Source organism: Diceros bicornis, chromosome 9, assembly GCF_020826845.1.
Source record: "Diceros bicornis minor isolate mBicDic1 chromosome 9, mDicBic1.mat.cur, whole genome shotgun sequence".
Lineage (NCBI taxonomy): Eukaryota > Metazoa > Chordata > Mammalia > Perissodactyla > Rhinocerotidae > Diceros > Diceros bicornis.
In genome coordinates this window covers 2,982,562-3,001,306 of record NC_080748.1, presented here as the reverse complement: position 1 = coordinate 3,001,306, position 18,745 = coordinate 2,982,562, and positions in this window count along the sequence as shown.

Genomic DNA, 18,745 nt, shown 5'->3' with positions numbered 1-18,745 from the left:
TGTGCAGGGAAAGGAGAACACTCACCCTCCTGGGACACTTGCGTGCCACTGGTCAACCAGACCAACTCTGGGAGGGGCTCTCCCGCCTACTCACCCTCCTCTCCTGCCCCCATACCGAGGAATATGCCAGGAGCACAATGAGCACACTGGCATGGCAGCGCTGCCCTTCCAAGACTCCCCTCAGCCTGACCCTGACAATCCTAAGCAACAGTTGCAGGATCTGGCTCAGCCAGGCACATCCCACGCTATGCAGCAGTGGGGCGAGGGGCCTCAGGTTGTCACGGCCAGAGAGGAGCCTCAGGAAAGGGCAGTTCTGCAGCCTGCGCACACTGACACACACGTGTGGCAGCAGCAGGTGTTATCGGCCAAAGAGCCCGCTCCTGCGCCAGGCCAACAGCACCAGCGCTCTGCAGAAACCTCCAGCCTCTTAGATGAACTCCTCGCAGATGCAGAGGTTCAGGAAAAGGCACAACCTTTTCTGAATGGGGATCTGCAGGCAGAGGAGCCTCCAGGAACACCGGAAGAACTTCTCAGCGGAGAAGAATTTCAGGCTCTGCTCGACATGCTGCAATGCTCACCAGGGCCTCCGATTTAGGGGCAGGAAGGCATCATTTCCCACACCCCCATTCAGGCTTCTCCTCCAGTGGTGCCAAGCCAGCATGACCAGGAAGGAGGAGAGACAAGGAACACTCAGCGTGGTCAGGAGGGAGGCCAAGGCTGGAAGCATTGTCCATCACTTGGGATCCCAAAGGGAGCATGTCCCCCTGTCCTGTGGGCCCCACCGCATTGTCTCCACGACTGTTGCCAAGCTCCACAGGGCCTCTGGAGGCACCATGGGCACCAGGCTGTGGGTGCCCTCCCTGAAGTCTGATGGAGCTAAAGCCTTGTCAGGACAAACGTGACCTCCTCCTCTCCTCGGCCATCTGGACCATCCCGGAACTGGAACCCAATCGAGGCCAGGGCCATAGGTCTAAGAAGGACACACGCACGCGTGTTTCCCTTCTGGCATGCCTGGAAGTCAAACGTGACCTCAGCTTGGGGCATGCTTAGAAAAGGAGGGCATGCTACATTTCTTAAACGAGTGAGTCCAGGAAGGTGAGATTTTATGCTAGCTGTGAGTTTTGAACCTGGCACCTGGAAGCGACTTCAGTCTCCATCTATCAATGATTCATTTGAAGATCAAGTCCATACTCCCATGGAGTCTTTGCCTAGGAGTTTCCCTGGGAGCATTGAACTTGTACAGAAAACGGCAGGGAAAGATACAATAGCAACACCAAGCAATCACTCAGGAAAGTGGATGAAGCTCACTCTTCGGTCATTTTCACATTTGTGCATGTATGGGCATGAATAGCTCCCTATATTCTTTCCTAGTGTTTTGTAGAGAAGGTGTCCGTTATCTCAGAGCCCCTCGGCAGTCTTCCTTCATCCATGGCTCCTCCCTTCCCTTCAAGTGGTACTTTGAGCAATGCCTCTTGCACTTTCAGGTGGCATGTGACTCTCCTTAGGTACAATAAAAATATCTTTGAAAATGTAATGTGACTTCTTGGTTGTGATTTGGTCCACACGCCCTCTGTCTCATCTGTCATGCAATTCTTCGGAGATTGGCAATGCCTCCTTTGCCTGGGACGGTGCGAGAAGGAGGTCGGGATGCCCAGCTCTAGTTCAAAGCTTCTGTCTACAAAGATACCAGATTGGAATCACTAAAATCGTCCCGCAGTGAACAACCTTACCTTCGATTTGGGCAGCCTAATGCGCAAGCCTTCCTCAAGGCTGTATACATTGAGTACAAGTGCCACAATAATCCCAGCACACTCTTTATGAACAGATTATACTCAGCAGAGGTCATGTCAACCCCTAAGGCTGATGGTATTATGTAGGCCATAAAATCGACCCTCCAGGTCTCCTTGCCCCTCTCTTTATCTCTAAATCTCCCTCCCTGCCTCTCTCTCTCTCTCTTCCTCACCGAGTCTCTTTCTCTCTCTCTCTCTCTCTCACACACACACACACACACACACACAAACACCCAAAAGCATTTTGAAGCATACTGTGAATGCCAGTAGCTCACTTCCCTGGTTATCTCATTCTGTCTCAAGACCGTTCCCCAGTATGCTCTGAGGTAAGACATTCTGAACACACTAGCTTCATGCCCATATTTCCTACTCCCATGTGATTAGACTTGGCCAATAATGAAAGAATTCTGATATTGACCAATGAAAGCCCATACACAACTATATCTGTATCTCTGTCTACATCTGCATCCACCTCTATTTGTCTAGAGAGTGTATGACTCTATAGATATATCTAGTCCTAAAAATCCCTGCCCATCTCTCCTCCCCTAGGTTCCCCTTTGGCCATATCTCTCTATAAGACAATCTACCTGTAATTTCTGTAGAGACAGGGAAAGAATGTGTTTCGCTGGCTGAACGTGTTCGGATAGAGCTTCTGAAACAAGAGTCTGGCCACGGTGGGCTCAAGACAAATGGGACTGGCTCTTTAGCAAAGGAAGCCACCTGGAGGAATGGCCCTTTTAAGAGGGGAAGAGGAAAGCTGTCTCAGGGTGCCTGGAAGCCTCAGTTCCGTTGTGTGCCGGCCTTCCGCGGACGGTGTAGCTACATCGAAGAGGCAGGTTTCAGTCCTGTGAGGATGCAATGCTGACTCCTGCAGAGGAGTCTGAGAGCCGGGGCTGGGCCATCGGAGCCTACACTGTCAATGGATGTCCTGGGCGAAAACACATCTGGGCGCTCTCAGGAGGCCCTGGCTGCTCTGCATAAGGCAGCTGCCACGCTCACGAACAACCTGCCAGACGAGGTGTCCTAGTGGGAGCTGGTGGATGTCTGACAACTAGCACGTCTGCAGGAGTAGCACTCTACGGTGAGGTTCCAGGTGCTTTTCTCTGCAAGGAGATCCGCACCCAAACCTGGGAGAGCCGCCATGAGCCCAACAAGATGATGGCATCGCCCTCTGATGTCCCGTGCCTCACAACTAGGGTCCGGGATTCGGATATATTGAACACATCCTCCTGGGACTCTTAGGCCACGTCCAGTCCCCTTGGCATCCACCCTCGGGCTCCACCTAGTGAGCACCTACATGTGGGCAAATAGTTTAAGAAATATACACATCAATGAATAAATAAATGAATGAATATACACATAAGTAAATGAAAGAGAGAATCAGAGAGTAAGGATGCCATAGCGGGCAGATTGGACATTTGGCCTCTGGAGCCAAGATCAGAACTTTGCTCCTGTACCAGGTTGGGGGTTTTATGCTTTTGGGGAAGGCTCCGCAGTTAGGGCGTCACCCCTGCAAACGAAATTGACCCCTTCGTGGAGCCTCCCTGCCCACCTGACACCTTCTGCTGTATGGCAGCTCTCTAACACAATCCTGCTGAAACCCACGGTCTGAGAACAACCTATTAAATGGGAAGGATCCTGTCCTTCCACATCGCCTTACTTCTATTTATATTTACTTCCTTTTTTTGTTTTTGTAATTGCAGTAACATTGGTTGGTAACATTGTGTAAATTTCAGGCATACCGCTATTTCTGCATTGATTACACCACGTCCACCACCCAAATACTAATTACAGTCCATCACCACACACATGTGCCTAATCATCCCTTTCGCCACCCCCCCTCCTCCCCTCTGGTAAGCACCAATCTAATCTCTGTCTCTATGTGTTGATTTGTTGTGGTTTTCTTCTTCTACTTATGAGTGAGATCGTACCGTATTTGACCTTCTCCCTCTGACTTATTTCGCTTGGCATAATACCCTCAATGTCCATCCATGTTGTCACAAATGGCTGGCTTTCATTGTTTCTAAGTGCCCATCAAGGGACGAATGGATGAAGGAGTTGTGGTCTATATACACAATGGAATACTCCTTACTCGTATTTAAATAGGCGATGTTTCTTCTATGTCAAGCCGGTGGCCTTTCTGCTACCTAAAAATACACACACACACACACACAGACACAAAAGCACACTCCTCCCTAGTACTATTTTAAAATAATTGAATGCATTTAGTTTCTGGTATGAATAGTCTCATCTTCACTTCATTCTCCTTAGGCTGATTTTCTTCCTCTTAGCACACAGATTTGGGTTTCACAGCCTTGGGTGGCAAAAGTATACACTAGTGTTCGAAGGTTGGTCGTTTGGTTGGTTGGTTGCTTGCCTTGCTTGCTTCCCTCGATTTTGGGGGTTTCCTAAAAGTTATCTGGAGCATATACTCGATTGAAATGATTGACTGGTAACACTTTTTTATCCAACCATTCCTTTCAACCACAGCTGTCACATCCACCGTCTAAGCTTTTGCTTTTATAAACCCCTCATTTTTTTTAACATAAATCGGCACTTTTGGTTTCTAGTTTGTTTTCATTTTCTATGAAAGAAAGGTCTATCTTCAAAGACATGGGACTCCTGTCAGCATTCTCATGTTCTTTGAATTGTCTTCCCCCTCTCCCGTGTTGTTAAGCAGTGCTATCCTTTTCTGACCTCTTGAATCTCTTGACCTACCCTGACAATAGGCATCAAGAACAGTAGAAACCAGCTAGAGATAGTCTGTTTCCCTTCCTTCAAACCATAAAAAGTATTATGTTTCATTCCGACTTTTGAGGTTTTGACAGCAGACAATGCTTCAGCCTCCATTTCGACGTGCATGACCTGGGTTGACCTCAGCCTAGCCTTCAATGCCCTTGGGCATGACTCATGGGTAAAACCCAGAAAACGATTCACCTGTTGAATTTTAAGTATTCGTTCCTCACCCGAAAGTAAAAGGAAATGCTTCGAGGTTGGACAAAAGTGCATTCCGGGGCATGCTGAGGGAAATGTGCAAAGTACACGATCAAAGCAAGGCTCTCCGCATTGGATATACGACCGTTATCCGCAATCACGGAAAACCCAGAGGAATGGAACGTATCAGGGAGCAAACTGTTTCTACGTGTGCAAAGTCGTCAGCCTAAGTCAAAGTTATACTGGGAAAAGGATTATGACGGTTGCAAAGGTCCCCGCTAGCCTCTCAACTGGCCCTTAACGGTCAACTTCCACCTGTTTGGTGGGATCCCCGCAAGGTCATAAATATTGAATGAAGCGCTACCATAGGAAGCTATTGAAAGAAATAGGGGCGGGCCAAGCTGGGCCTTGATAAGCCCTGTGCTTCCGGGTACCGCTCAGTTGGCCAGCCGTCTCTGTGGAATCCAAGTGACTCTCCCAAGATGGATTCGAGCAGCTCATTAAGCGGTAAGTTCCCATCTGCATCTCGGCTCTGTAGTCAGATCATCCAAGAGCCTTCATGCTTTTCTAGCTTTCAAGAACATATCACTTACCAGGCTGGATGCAGGGACCGATTGTCTAGGGCTCTGTTTCAGCGACACTTTGTGGGCGACAGAGGGATTGTGTCGAGACAAGCTTGGACCTGGCTTCCTTGGAATGAAAATCCGAGTTGATAGCCGTGATTTCCATCAATGGCTCCTCTACTGAAAGTCTTCAAGTTGGCTCTCTGGTGGTAGAGAACAGCACATGAATTATCAAGTATTTTATGTCTAATTTTAGAAGTATATCTTTCATTCACATGGACGAAAAGTTGCATGCTTGTGGAAGGGGGACTTGCCGTTTGTCTAAAATTTAAAGGAGCTCCTTGTTATTTCCAATAACATCCCTTGTTTCTGTGGCTTCCCCATTCTGTTTGCATGTAATTATATGGATTACTTGCGTGTGGTTGGTACCTTCCCTAGGTCGTTGACTCTCGTCCTTTCCACAAGGCGCCCTCCTTGTGGACCGGCCTGTTTCCCAGTCAACGTAACCTTAGGTGCATGCTTTAGTTCAAAATGGACAGCACTCCTCAGACGTGGAAATGTTCCAAATGGCGTAAAGAGAAGAGCTAGGCTTGCACCACCGGTTTGCATCCCTGTGGAAGCCTTCCTAGTACGTTTACCCTCTTCTCTCTGACAGGCCGGCACCCACGAGGATCCCGACGAAGGAGGACCGTTTTGAATCCGAGCCAAAGGGATGCTCTGCAAGCATTGTTTCAACAGAACCCCTACCCCGGGATCGCCACCAGAGAACGACTGGCCCAAGAAATTGACATTCCGGAAGCCAGAGTCCAGGTAGGCTTGAGTTTCTCTCTCATCCTCTCCCAGGCTCAAGGTACAGACACAATCGGAGCTAAGCAATCTGCAGTCAGTCTCTTTGGTCAGGGAGTTGGCTTAGAAGCTTTTTTTCTGCTTGTGTCATGCCATGCGAAGAACGCAATCACAACAACAAGACACGTGTCTATGCCTTTCACCAACGCTGGAAATCTTGGTTTGGTGTACTCACTGATGGAGGAAGGGAGTACACTGGGTCATTCACCAGAGAGCCAAACGTTCAGTCATATGTGGTCACTCGAGAGGATTTAAGCCATGGGGTCAACATGGTCTTGGTATGTTGCGCTTGATCACTGCCGTCGCTACTACAGAAGACGGAGTACCCTGCAGCACTGAGTCCTCTGGTTAAGAGTTGATGGGTGTCCCGGGTTCTCAGAGCGGTTTTTGTTTTGTTTTGACACTTGCTTTAGTGCTACCAAGGGTTTCAAATGGGTCGGGCACATGGGACAGTTTAAAGCCCAACCCCATATTGAATGATTGTCCAAGCAGTGGTCGATAGAGAAAGGAAAGTCAACCTAATGTCTCCCCTGACCAAAGAGACAGCTGGGAAGTACACGCTCACTCTAGGAGAAGCCGGCTTCAGATCGCCAACCAAGAATTTAAGGCGACTTAGCAGAGGCAGGTATTGAAGGCGGGGTTTTTGGATTTGCTCTAGTCCCCGATGAGCCACGGGGTATGGGGACTTCAATTTGAGGGCCTGCTCGGGAGGAGGCCTATTTCATGCTCTTGACGCTCCCCTTCTGGGTGTCCAAGACAACACTGACTCAAATCCTAGTACTGAATGTGCCTCCCTTGGCAGCACTTGGCCATAGGTGGTTGAGTGTCTCTGGGCCCATTTGAATCCATGGTCAGGCAGGAAAGTCCCCGAAACCATAAAGGATGAGGCTGGCTGTGCCACGGCATTTGTCCCTTTACTCCTTGCCCCCAAGGAACCACCTGTCAGGTTTGAAGTAAGTCACCAAGGAATCAGAAGTAACACTTGAGCACAATGCCTGGGACATTAGAAGAGGCCAACAGACATTGGATGTCTTTCACTCTAGACATTTTTCCTGAGAGTAGTCAAATTTTCCACACGAAACCGTCAGAAATGATTGGTGGAAGAAAATTTTAGAAAACCACTGCTCTTCTGTCTCTGGTACTGAGGAAAAACGTACCTCATCCCATTGTTTATGAGAGTGACACTCGGTTCCAAAATAGGTATGGGTATGTCAGAGCCTCCTAACCTAGAGGTGACTGTGGAATGAACTCAGTAAGAGCCAACTCTGAATGAGTCTCTCCCTAACAGCACAGGCTAGTCATTATTGACCTCCTGCTGTAGTGAATTTATTACTGGGGCACTTCCCCATGTATTGTGTGTCAGGAAATAGTACTGCCTGTGGGAACAAGAGACAGGTGAAGAAACGGTAATCAGGCACTGAGCACAGCAAAGATGAGGCGCAAAGAGCCAGAGAGAGCAAGGGAGAGAAGAGGGAGGGGGGAGAGAGAGAGACAGAGACAGAGAGACAGGGACAGGAAGAGAGAGAGACAGAGATGGACAGACAGAGAGAAAGAGAGACAGAAAGACAGAGAGAGAAACTGGTATGGTTCAAGAAAATAGGAGAGGGAGAGTGAGGACACGTTGGCGAGCTCGTTCTGCCTTTGGCAAGGCAAGCATTGTCTCCTCAATCAGGGGCATTCACTTTGGAGAGCAGGGAGATGACCAAAGAAGCAGTGATTCTTTCCACGGATTGCAGATGGTGTCTTTTCCCACATTTCGTGCTCTCCTTTGGAGAGGAAAGCATTCTCCTTTGGATAATATAGTGCCTTCGAATTATAAACGTGTCCACTCTGGGCAGACAGCTATTTCGGGGTTTTCCTTAGTCAGTTAGTTAGTTAGTTCTTAGTTAGTTAGTTAGGTTGTTTGTTCTCTTTTGAATCACTGCAAAAGATCTCTGGAATTCTGCTGACAAGAGTTGCATAACAATTGATTCTTCTTCTGGCACTCAGATTTGGTTTCAAAACCAACGCAGGAGACATCTAAGGCAGGGCCGATTGGGGTCCACAGACTCTGCGGGAGAAGGGCAATTGCATGGAGTGGAGCAGCCTCAAGCTCGCACTGCAAGTGAGTACTCAGCATTCCAGAAGCATTTGCTCCGAGGATCTCCTTCCCAAGCAAAACTCACTGCAGGGGGTTGCCAAATGTTTGGCAAAGAGCGCTTAGGAGAAGAGCCAAAGATATCTTCTTCCGGCTCCCTCAGTGTTCCAGATAGGAGCACCGTGCCCCTCTTTGGCCAGCGGGCTGTTTCTTGGCCAGGAAGGGTTTGAACCCTCTGCTCCCAAAACTGCTAGGAAGTGCAGATTCCTCTTCTCCCATCACCTCGGGGGTTTTCTCCAAGGGCTACATAGCACTGGTCAATGACTGTCTCAGAGGACTCAGTGGGAGGAAAGGTGGTGGGAAAAAAATATAGATGTAGATACACGTGCCCACACAAACACACAGACACACACACACCAATTTCTGTTTCACGTTGAATGTGCCATCCGCCTAAAATGCCTCTTTTCTTCCTTTGTTCCCCTTTAGAATGCCACCCAAAAGAAGGCAGGAGACAGCGGACACGCATCACTCCATCGCAAACCAGGATCCTCGTTCAAAACTTCGAGAAGAACCGATTTCCCGGCATTGCTGCCAGGGAAGAACTGGCCAGACTAACAGGCATCCCAGAGTCGAAAATTCAGGTGAGTTCTCAGTGTGTGACACACGGTTTGTCCCACGTGGAAGGGGTCTTGGCCGTTTAGTTGCTGCCGGCTAAAAGTGGGCTCTTTGGGGTCATCCCGCGGATCCAGGGCCAAGACATGGTGTGGAAAGCCCTGGCCTGGCGAGTGAGAGTCCACCCGAAGGAGGAATTTCCAAATCCAATTGGTGGTTGTGCCCATGCATGTAAAAGCAGTGGCAGGACAAAAGTGGGAAACCGTGAAGGCCGCTAGCTATTTTGAGAAAACCCTGTCTGTCAGGGCTTCTCAAGCTTAGCAGTGCTGGCATCTGGGCCCAGAGATTTCTTTGTGGTGAGGGGGGGAGCTGTCCTGTGGGTGGTGGCACGTTGCTCAGTGTCTTGGGCCTCGAGGCCCTAGGAGCCCGTAGGGACCCGGCCAACCACGCGACTCTAGCCCTTTCCCCCTCCCTTCTGCCCCCTCCCCCCTGAAGATAAGCTAATCATCTAGGGTCATTGGCCTTATCCTGGCTGGGGGTGGGGGCACCTTCACGGTTGGTTGTGAACTCTTGCTCTCCCTAAGTCATGGAGACAGTGGTTTGGGGTACATAAACTAGGAAGCAGGTTCGTAGTTGTTTCGAGACAGAGCCTCTGAAACACTCTCACTTGGATCCAAGAACCTGTGGCTCTGCTTCAACGGGCTGACAAGGCCCTGTGTTCTTGCCTCCGTTCTCCATGGATGGGGAGGAAACTGAACCACTTCGGGAGAGCTCCTTTTCTGACGCAGCCATGGAAATCGAGGGCCCATTCTAGACCCAGGTGTTGTTCACCTGGATTCGGTGGCTGCCTGTGTCTGGACCTCCCTCCACAATTGATTGGCTTGTAGACGTGTCAAGTGGAGATGTGTGCTGGAGGCATGGGTTTCAACCCAGGCCTGAACCAGCAAAGGCATCTGAGCCAGAGAAGGTGACTTTTCATTTGCATCACAGCCATTGGCAGACAGGGGATAGCTTGGTTTTGAGGAAGGCCTGTAGAGCTGACAACTTGGAGTCTTCTGGGTAAGGAAGGGGAGGGGGGCCTCTTAAGAATTTACCTCAAGGCTCATAAGGTGGGTGATACGAAGGCATGGACTCCCAGGGAGTGAGAGGGCAAGAGAGCTAGGGAGCAGGGTGTGAAGGGCCTGCCATTCTAGAAAATCAAGGTGGGATCCACACTGTTAGGCAGATGTCAGCAGTTGCCCTGAACGGGCACCTAGTTTGCAAGGACCAGGTGAAAGGTATAGATAGAATCCCCTTGAGATTAGGCCTCACGGACTTTGCCCACTGCCTGACAGATCAGGGGGCAGATAGAGCTGGAATCCCTTACTTCTTCTGATGTCCATGTCTCTCTTTTTCTGTCCCAGGTATGGTTTCAGAACCGAAGAGCTCGGCACCCAGAGCAGACCAGGAGTGGACCCGTGAAAGCCTTGATGCAAGGCCCCAATGCCAGGCCTCCTCTGGCTGCTCTGCAGGACCAAAGCAACCTGTCCACTGTCCCCAGCAGCTCACCTCCTCTCCCTGCCTGCAATCTTCTCAGGAGCATCCAATCGCTTGCTATAGCAGCTCCTCCTCTCTGCCCGACGTGCTTCCTTCCTTGGTTTTCTCCTGCTGCCTCTGTGGGCCAGTCCCCGGGGCCCCTGGTGGTCCTGCCCACGCAGCCTGTGCAGGGAAAGGAGAACACTCACCCTCCTGGGACACTTGCGTGCCACTGGTCAACCAGACCAACTCTGGGAGGGGCTCTCCCGCCTACTCACCCTCCTCTCCTGCCCCCATACCGAGGAATATGCCAGGAGCACAATGAGCACACTGGCATGGCAGCGCTGCCCTTCCAAGACTCCCCTCAGCCTGACCCTGACAATCCTAAGCAACAGTTGCAGGATCTGGCTCAGCCAGGCACATCCCACGCTATGCAGCAGTGGGGCGAGGGGCCTCAGGTTGTCACGGCCAGAGAGGAGCCTCAGGAAAGGGCAGTTCTGCAGCCTGCGCACACTGACACACACGTGTGGCAGCAGCAGGTGTTATCGGCCAAAGAGCCCGCTCCTGCGCCAGGCCAACAGCACCAGCGCTCTGCAGAAACCTCCAGCCTCTTAGATGAACTCCTCGCAGATGCAGAGGTTCAGGAAAAGGCACAACCTTTTCTGAATGGGGATCTGCAGGCAGAGGAGCCTCCAGGAACACCGGAAGAACTTCTCAGCGGAGAAGAATTTCAGGCTCTGCTCGACATGCTGCAATGCTCACCAGGGCCTCCGATTTAGGGGCAGGAAGGCATCATTTCCCACACCCCCATTCAGGCTTCTCCTCCAGTGGTGCCAAGCCAGCATGACCAGGAAGGAGGAGAGACAAGGAACACTCAGCGTGGTCAGGAGGGAGGCCAAGGCTGGAAGCATTGTCCATCACTTGGGATCCCAAAGGGAGCATGTCCCCCTGTCCTGTGGGCCCCACCGCATTGTCTCCACGACTGTTGCCAAGCTCCACAGGGCCTCTGGAGGCACCATGGGCACCAGGCTGTGGGTGCCCTCCCTGAAGTCTGATGGAGCTAAAGCCTTGTCAGGACAAACGTGACCTCCTCCTCTCCTCGGCCATCTGGACCATCCCGGAACTGGAACCCAATCGAGGCCAGGGCCATAGGTCTAAGAAGGACACACGCACGCGTGTTTCCCTTCTGGCATGCCTGGAAGTCAAACATGACCTCAGCTTGGGGCATGCTTAGAAAAGGAGGGCATGCTACATTTCTTAAACGAGTGAGTCCAGGAAGGTGAGATTTTATGCTAGCTGTGAGTTTTGAACCTGGCACCTGGAAGCGACTTCAGTCTCCATCTATCAATGATTCATTTGAAGATCAAGTCCATACTCCCGTGGAGTCTTTGCCTAGGAGTTTCCCTGGGAGCATTGAACTTGTACAGAAAACGGCAGGGAAAGATACAATAGCAACACCAAGCAATCACTCAGGAAAGTGGATGAAGCTCACTCTTCGGTCATTTTCACATTTGTGCATGTATGGGCATGAATATCTCCCTATATTCTTTCCTAGTGTTTTGTAGAGAAGGTGTCCGTTATCTCAGAGCCCCTCGGCAGTCTTCCTTCATCCATGGCTCCTCCCTTCCCTTCAAGTGGTACTTTGAGCAATGCCTCTTGCACTTTCAGGTGGCATGTGACTCTCCTTAGGTACAATAAAAATATCTTTGAAAATGTAATGTGACTTCTTGGTTGTGATTTGGTCCACACGCCCTCTGTCTCATCTGTCATGCAATTCTTCGGAGATTGGCAATGACTAGTTTGCCTGGGATGGTGCGAGAAGGAGGTCGGGATGCCCAGCTCTAGTTCAAAGCTTCTGTCTACAAAGATACCAGATTGGAATCACTAAAATCGTCCCGCAGTGAACAACCTTACCTTCGATTTGGGCAGCCTAATGCGCAAGCCTTCCTCAAGGCTGTATACATTGAGTACAAGTGCCACAATAATCCCAGCACACTCTTTATGAACAGATTATACTCAGCAGAGGCCATGTCAACCCCTAAGGCTGATGGTATTATGTAGGCCAAAAAATCGACCCTCCAGGTCTCCTTGCCCCTCTCTTTATCTCTAAATCTCCCTCCCTGCCTCTCTCTCTCTCTCTTCCTCACCGAGTCTCTTTCTCTCTTTCTCTCTCTCTCTCTCTCTCTCTCTCTCACACACACACACACACACACACACACACACACAAACACCCAAAAGCATTTTGAAGCATACTGTGAATGCCAGTAGCTCACTTCCCTGGTTATCTCATTCTGTCTCAAGACCGTTCCCCAGTATGCTCTGAGGTAAGACATTCTGAACACACTAGCTTCATGCCCATATTTCCTACTCCCATGTGATTAGACTTGGCCAATAATGAAAGAATTCTGATATTGACCAATGAAAGCCCATACACAACTATATCTGTATCTCTGTCTACATCTGCATCCACCTCTATTTGTCTAGAGAGTGTATCACTCTATAGATATATCTAGTCCTAAAAATCCCTGCCCATCTCTCCTCCCCTAGGTTCCCCTTTGGCCATATCTCTCTATATGACAATCTACCTGTAATTTCTGTAGAGACAGGGAAAGAATGTGTTTCGCTGGCTGAACGTGTTCGGATAGAGCTTCTGAAACAAGAGTCTGGCCACGGTGGGCTCAAGACAAATGGGACTGGCTCTTTAGCAAAGGAAGCCACCTGGAGGAATGGCCCTTTTAAGAGGGGAAGAGGAAAGCTGTCTCAGGGTGCCTGGAAGCCTCAGTTCCGTTGTGTGCCGGCCTTCCGCGGACGGTGTAGCTACATCGAAGAGGCAGGTTTCAGTCCTATGAGGATGCAATGCTGACTCCTGCAGAGGAGTCTGAGAGCCGGGGCTGGGCCATCGGAGCCTACACTGTCAATGGATGTCCTGGGCGAAAACACATCTGGGCGCTCTCAGGAGGCCCTGGCTGCTCTGCATAAGGCAGCTGCCACGCTCACGAACAACCTGCCAGATGAGGTGTCCTAGTGGGAGCTGGTGGATGTCTGACAACTAGCACGTCTGCAGGAGTAGCACTCTACGGTGAGGTTCCAGGTGCTTTTCTCTGCAAGGAGATCCGCACCCAAACCTGGGAGAGCCGCCATGAGCCCAACAAGATGATGGCATCGCCCTGTGATGTCCCGTGCCTCACAACTAGGGTCCGGGATTCGGATATATTGAACACATCCTCCTGGGACACTTAGGCCACGTCCAGTCCCCTTGGCATCCACCCTCGGGCTCCACCTAGTGAGCACCTACATGTGGGCAAATAGTTTAAGAAATATACACATCACTGAATAAATAAATGAATGAATATACACATAAGTAAATGAAAGAGAGAATCAGAGAGTAAGGATGCCATAGCGGGCAGATTGGACATTTGGCCTCTGGAGCCAAGATCAGAACTTTGCTCCTGTACCAGGTTGGGGGTTTTATGCTTTTGGGGAAGGCTCCGCAGTTAGGGCGTCACCCCTGCAAACGAAATTGACCCCTTCGTGGAGCCTCCCTGCCCACCTGACACCTTCTGCTGTATGGCAACTCTCTAACACAATCCTGCTGAAACCCACGGTCTGAGAACAACCTATTAAATGGGAAGGATCCTGTCCTTCCACATCGCCTTACTTCTATTTATATTTACTTCCTTTTTTTGTTTTTGTAATTGCAGTAACATTGGTTGGTAACATTGTGTAAATTTCAGGCATACCGCTATTTCTGCATTGATTACACCACGTCCACCACCCAAAGACTAATTACAGTCCATCACCACACACATGTGCCTAATCATCCCTTTCGCCACCCCCCTCCTCCCCTCTGGTAAGCACCAATCTAATCTCTGTCTCTATGTGTTGATTTGTTGTGGTTTTCTTCTTCTACTTATGAGTGAGATCGTACCGTATTTGACCTTCTCCCTCTGACTTATTTCGCTTGGCATAATACCCTCAATGTCCATCCATGTTGTCACAAATGGCTGGCTTTCATTGTTTCTAAGTGCCCATCAAGGGACGAATGGATGAAGGAGTTGTGGTCTATATACACAATGGAATACTCCTTACTCGTATTTAAATAGGCGATGTTTCTTCTATGTCAAGCCGGTGGCCTTTCTGCTACCTAAAAATACACACACACACACACAGACACAAAAGCACACTCCTCCCTAGTACTATTTTAAAATAATTGAATGCATTTAGTTTCTGGTATGAATAGTCTCATCTTCACTTCATTCTCCTTAGGCTGATTTTCTTCCTCTTAGCACACAGAGTTGGGTTTCACAGCCTTGGGTGGCAAAAGTATACACTAGTGTTCGAAGGTTGGTCGTTTGGTTGGTTGGTTGCTTGCCTTGCTTGCTTCCCTCGATTTTGGGGGTTTCCTAAAAGTTATCTGGAGCATATACTCGATTGAAATGATCGACTGGTAACACTTTTTTATCCAACCATTCCTTTCAACCACAGCTGTCACATCCACCGTCTAAGCTTTTGCTTTTATAAACCCCTCATTTTTTTTTAACATAAATCGGCACTTTTGGTTTCTAGTTTGTTTTCATTTTCTATGAAAGAAAGGTCTATCTTCAAAGACATGGGACTCCTGTCAGCATTCTCATGTTCTTTGAATTGTCTTCCCCCTCTCCCGTGTTGTTAAGCAGTGCTATCCTTTTCTGACCTCTTGAATCTCTTGACCTACCCTGACAATAGGCATCAAGAACAGTAGAAACCAGCTAGAGATAGTCTGTTTCCCTTCCTTCAAACCATAAAAAGTATTATGTTTCATTCCGACTTTTGAGGTTTTGACAGCAGACAATGCTTCAGCCTCCATTTCGACGTGCATGACCTGGGTTGACCTCAGCCTAGCCTTCAATGCCCTTGGGCATGACTCATGGGTAAAACCCAGAAAACGATTCACCTGTTGAATTTTAAGTATTCGTTCCTCACCCGAAAGTAAAAGGAAATGCTTCGAGGTTGGACAAAAGTGCATTCCGGGGCATGCTGAGGGAAATGTGCAAAGTACACGATCAAAGCAAGGCTCTCCGCATTGGATATACGACCGTTATCCGCAATCACGGAAAACCCAGAGGAATGGAACGTATCAGGGAGCAAACTGTTTCTACGTGTGCAAAGTCGTCAGCCTAAGTCAAAGTTATACTGGGAAAAGGATTATGACGGTTGCAAAGGTCCCCGCTAGCCTCTCAACTGGCCCTTAACGGTCAACTTCCACCTGTTTGGTGGGATCCCCGCAAGGTCATAAATATTGAATGAAGCGCTACCATAGGAAGCTATTGAAAGAAATAGGGGCGGGCCAAGCTGGGCCTTGATAAGCCCTGTGCTTCCGGGTACCGCTCAGTTGGCCAGCCGTCTCTGTGGAATCCAAGTGACTCTCCCAAGATGGATTCGAGCAGCTCATTAAGCGGTAAGTTCCCATCTGCATCTCGGCTCTGTAGTCAGATCATCCAAGAGCCTTCATGCTTTTCTAGCTTTCAAGAACATATCACTTACCAGGCTGGATGCAGGGACCGATTGTCTAGGGCTCTGTTTCAGCGACACTTTGTGGGCGACAGAGGGATTGTGTCGAGACAAGCTTGGACCTGGCTTCCTTGGAATGAAAATCCGAGTTGATAGCCGTGATTTCCATCAATGGCTCCTCTACTGAAAGTCTTCAAGTTGGCTCTCTGGTGGTAGAGAACAGCACATGAATTATCAAGTATTTTATGTCTAATTTTAGAAGTATATCTTTCATTCACATGGACGAAAAGTTGCATGCTTGTGGAAGGGGGACTTGCCGTTTGTCTAAAATTTAAAGGAGCTCCTTGTTATTTCCAATAACATCCCTTGTTTCTGTGGCTTCCCCATTCTGTTTGCATGTAATTATATGGATTACTTGCGTGTGGTTGGTACCTTCCCTAGGTCGTTGACTCTCGTCCTTTCCACAAGGCGCCCTCCTTGTGGACCGGCCTGTTTCCCAGTCAACGTAACCTTAGGTGCATGCTTTAGTTCAAAATGGACAGCACTCCTCAGACGTGGAAATGTTCCAAATGGCGTAAAGAGAAGAGCTAGGCTTGCACCACCGGTTTGCATCCCTGTGGAAGCCTTCCTAGTACGTTTACCCTCTTCTCTCTGACAGGCCGGCACCCACGAGGATCCCGACGAAGGAGGACCGTTTTGAATCCGAGCCAAAGGGATGCTCTGCAAGCATTGTTTCAACAGAACCCCTACCCCGGGATCGCCACCAGAGAACGACTGGCCCAAGAAATTGACATTCCGGAAGCCAGAGTCCAGGTAGGCTTGAGTTTCTCTCTCATCCTCTCCCAGGCTCAAGGTACAGACACAATCGGAGCTAAGCAATCTGCAGTCAGTCTCTTTGGTCAGGGAGTTGGCTTAGAAGCTTTTTTTCTGCTTGTGTCATGCCATGCGAAGAACGCAATCACAACAACAAGACACGTGTCTATGCCTTTCACCAACGCTGGAAATCTTGGTTTGGTGTACTCACTGATGGAGGAAGGGAGTACACTGGGTCATTCACCAGAGAGCCAAACGTTCAGTCATATGTGGTCACTCGAGAGGATTTAAGCCATGGGGTCAACATGGTCGTGATATGTTGCGCTTGATCACTGCCGTCGCTACTACAGAAGACGGAGTACCCTGCAGCACTGAGTCCTCTGGTTAAGAGTTGATGGGTGTCCCGGGTTCTCAGAGCGGTTTTTGTTTTGTTTTGACACTTGCTTTAGTGCTACCAAGGGTTTCAAATGGGTCGGGCACATGGGACAGTTTAAAGCCCAACCCCATATTGAATGATTGTCCAAGCAGTGGTCGATAGAGAAAGGAAAGTCAACCTAATGTCTCCCCTGACCAAAGAGACAGCTGGGAAGTACACGCTCACTCTAGGAGAAGCCGGCTTCAGATCGCCAACCAAGAATTTAAGGCGACTTAGCAGAGGCAGGTATTGAAGGCGGGGTTTTTGGATTTGCTCTAGTCCCCGATGAGCCACGGGGTATGGGGACTTCAATTTGAGGGCCTGCTCGGGAGGAGGCCTATTTCATGCTCTTGACGCTCCCCTTCTGGGTGTCCAAGACAACACTGACTCAAATCCTAGTACTGAATGTGCCTCCCTTGGCAGCACTTGGCCATAGGTGGTTGAGTGTCTCTGGGCCCATTTGAATCCATGGTCAGGCAGGAAAGTCCCCGAAACCATAAAGGATGAGGCTGGCTGTGCCACGGCATTTGTCCCTTTACTCCTTGCCCCCAAGGAACCACCTGTCAGGTTTGAAGTAAGTCACCAAGGAATCAGAAGTAACACTTGAGCACAATGCCTGGGACATTAGAAGAGGCCAACAGACATTGGATGTCTTTCACTCTAGACATTTTTCCTGAGAGTAGTCAAATTTTCCACACGAAACCGTCAGAAATGATTGGTGGAAGAAAATTTTAGAAAACCACTGCTCTTCTGTCTCTGGTACTGAGGAAAAACGTACCTCATCCCATTGTTTATGAGAGTGACACTCGGTTCCAAAATAGGTATGGGTATGTCAGAGCCTCCTAACCTAGAGGTGACTGTGGAATGAACTCAGTAAGAGCCAACTCTGAATGAGTCTCTCCCTAACAGCACAGGCTAGTCATTATTGACCTCCTGCTGTAGTGAATTTATTACTGGGGCACTTCCCCATGTATTGTGTGTCAGGAAATAGTACTGCCTGTGGGAACAAGAGACAGGTGAAGAAACGGTAATCAGGCACTGAGCACAGCAAAGATGAGGCGCAAAGAGCCAGAGAGAGCAAGGGAGAGAAGAGGGAGGGGGGAGAGAGAGAGACAGAGACAGAGAGACAGGGACAGGAAGAGAGAGAGACAGAGATGGACAGACAGAGAGAAAGAGAGACAGAAAGACAGAGAGAGAAACTGGTATGGTTCAAGAAAATAGGAGAGGGAGAGTGAGGACACGTTGGCGAGCTCGTTCTGCCTTTGGCAAGGCAAGCATTGTCTCCTCAATCAGGGGCATTCACTTTGGAGAGCAGGGAGATGACCAAAGAAGCAGTGATTCTTTCCACGGATTGCAGATGGTGTCTTTTCCCACATTTCGTGCTCTCCTTTGGAGAGGAAAGCATTCTCCTTTGGATAATATAGTGCCTTCGAATTATAAACGTGTCCACTCTGGGCAGACAGCTATTTCGGGGTTTTCCTTAGTCAGTTAGTTAGTTAGTTCTTAGTTAGTTAGTTAGGTTGTTTGTTCTCTTTTGAATCACTGCAAAAGATCTCTGGAATTCTGCTGACAAGAGTTGCATAACAATTGATTCTTCTTCTGGCACTCAGATTTGGTTTCAAAACCAACGCAGGAGACATCTAAGGCAGGGCCGATTGGGGTCCACAGACTCTGCGGGAGAAGGGCAATT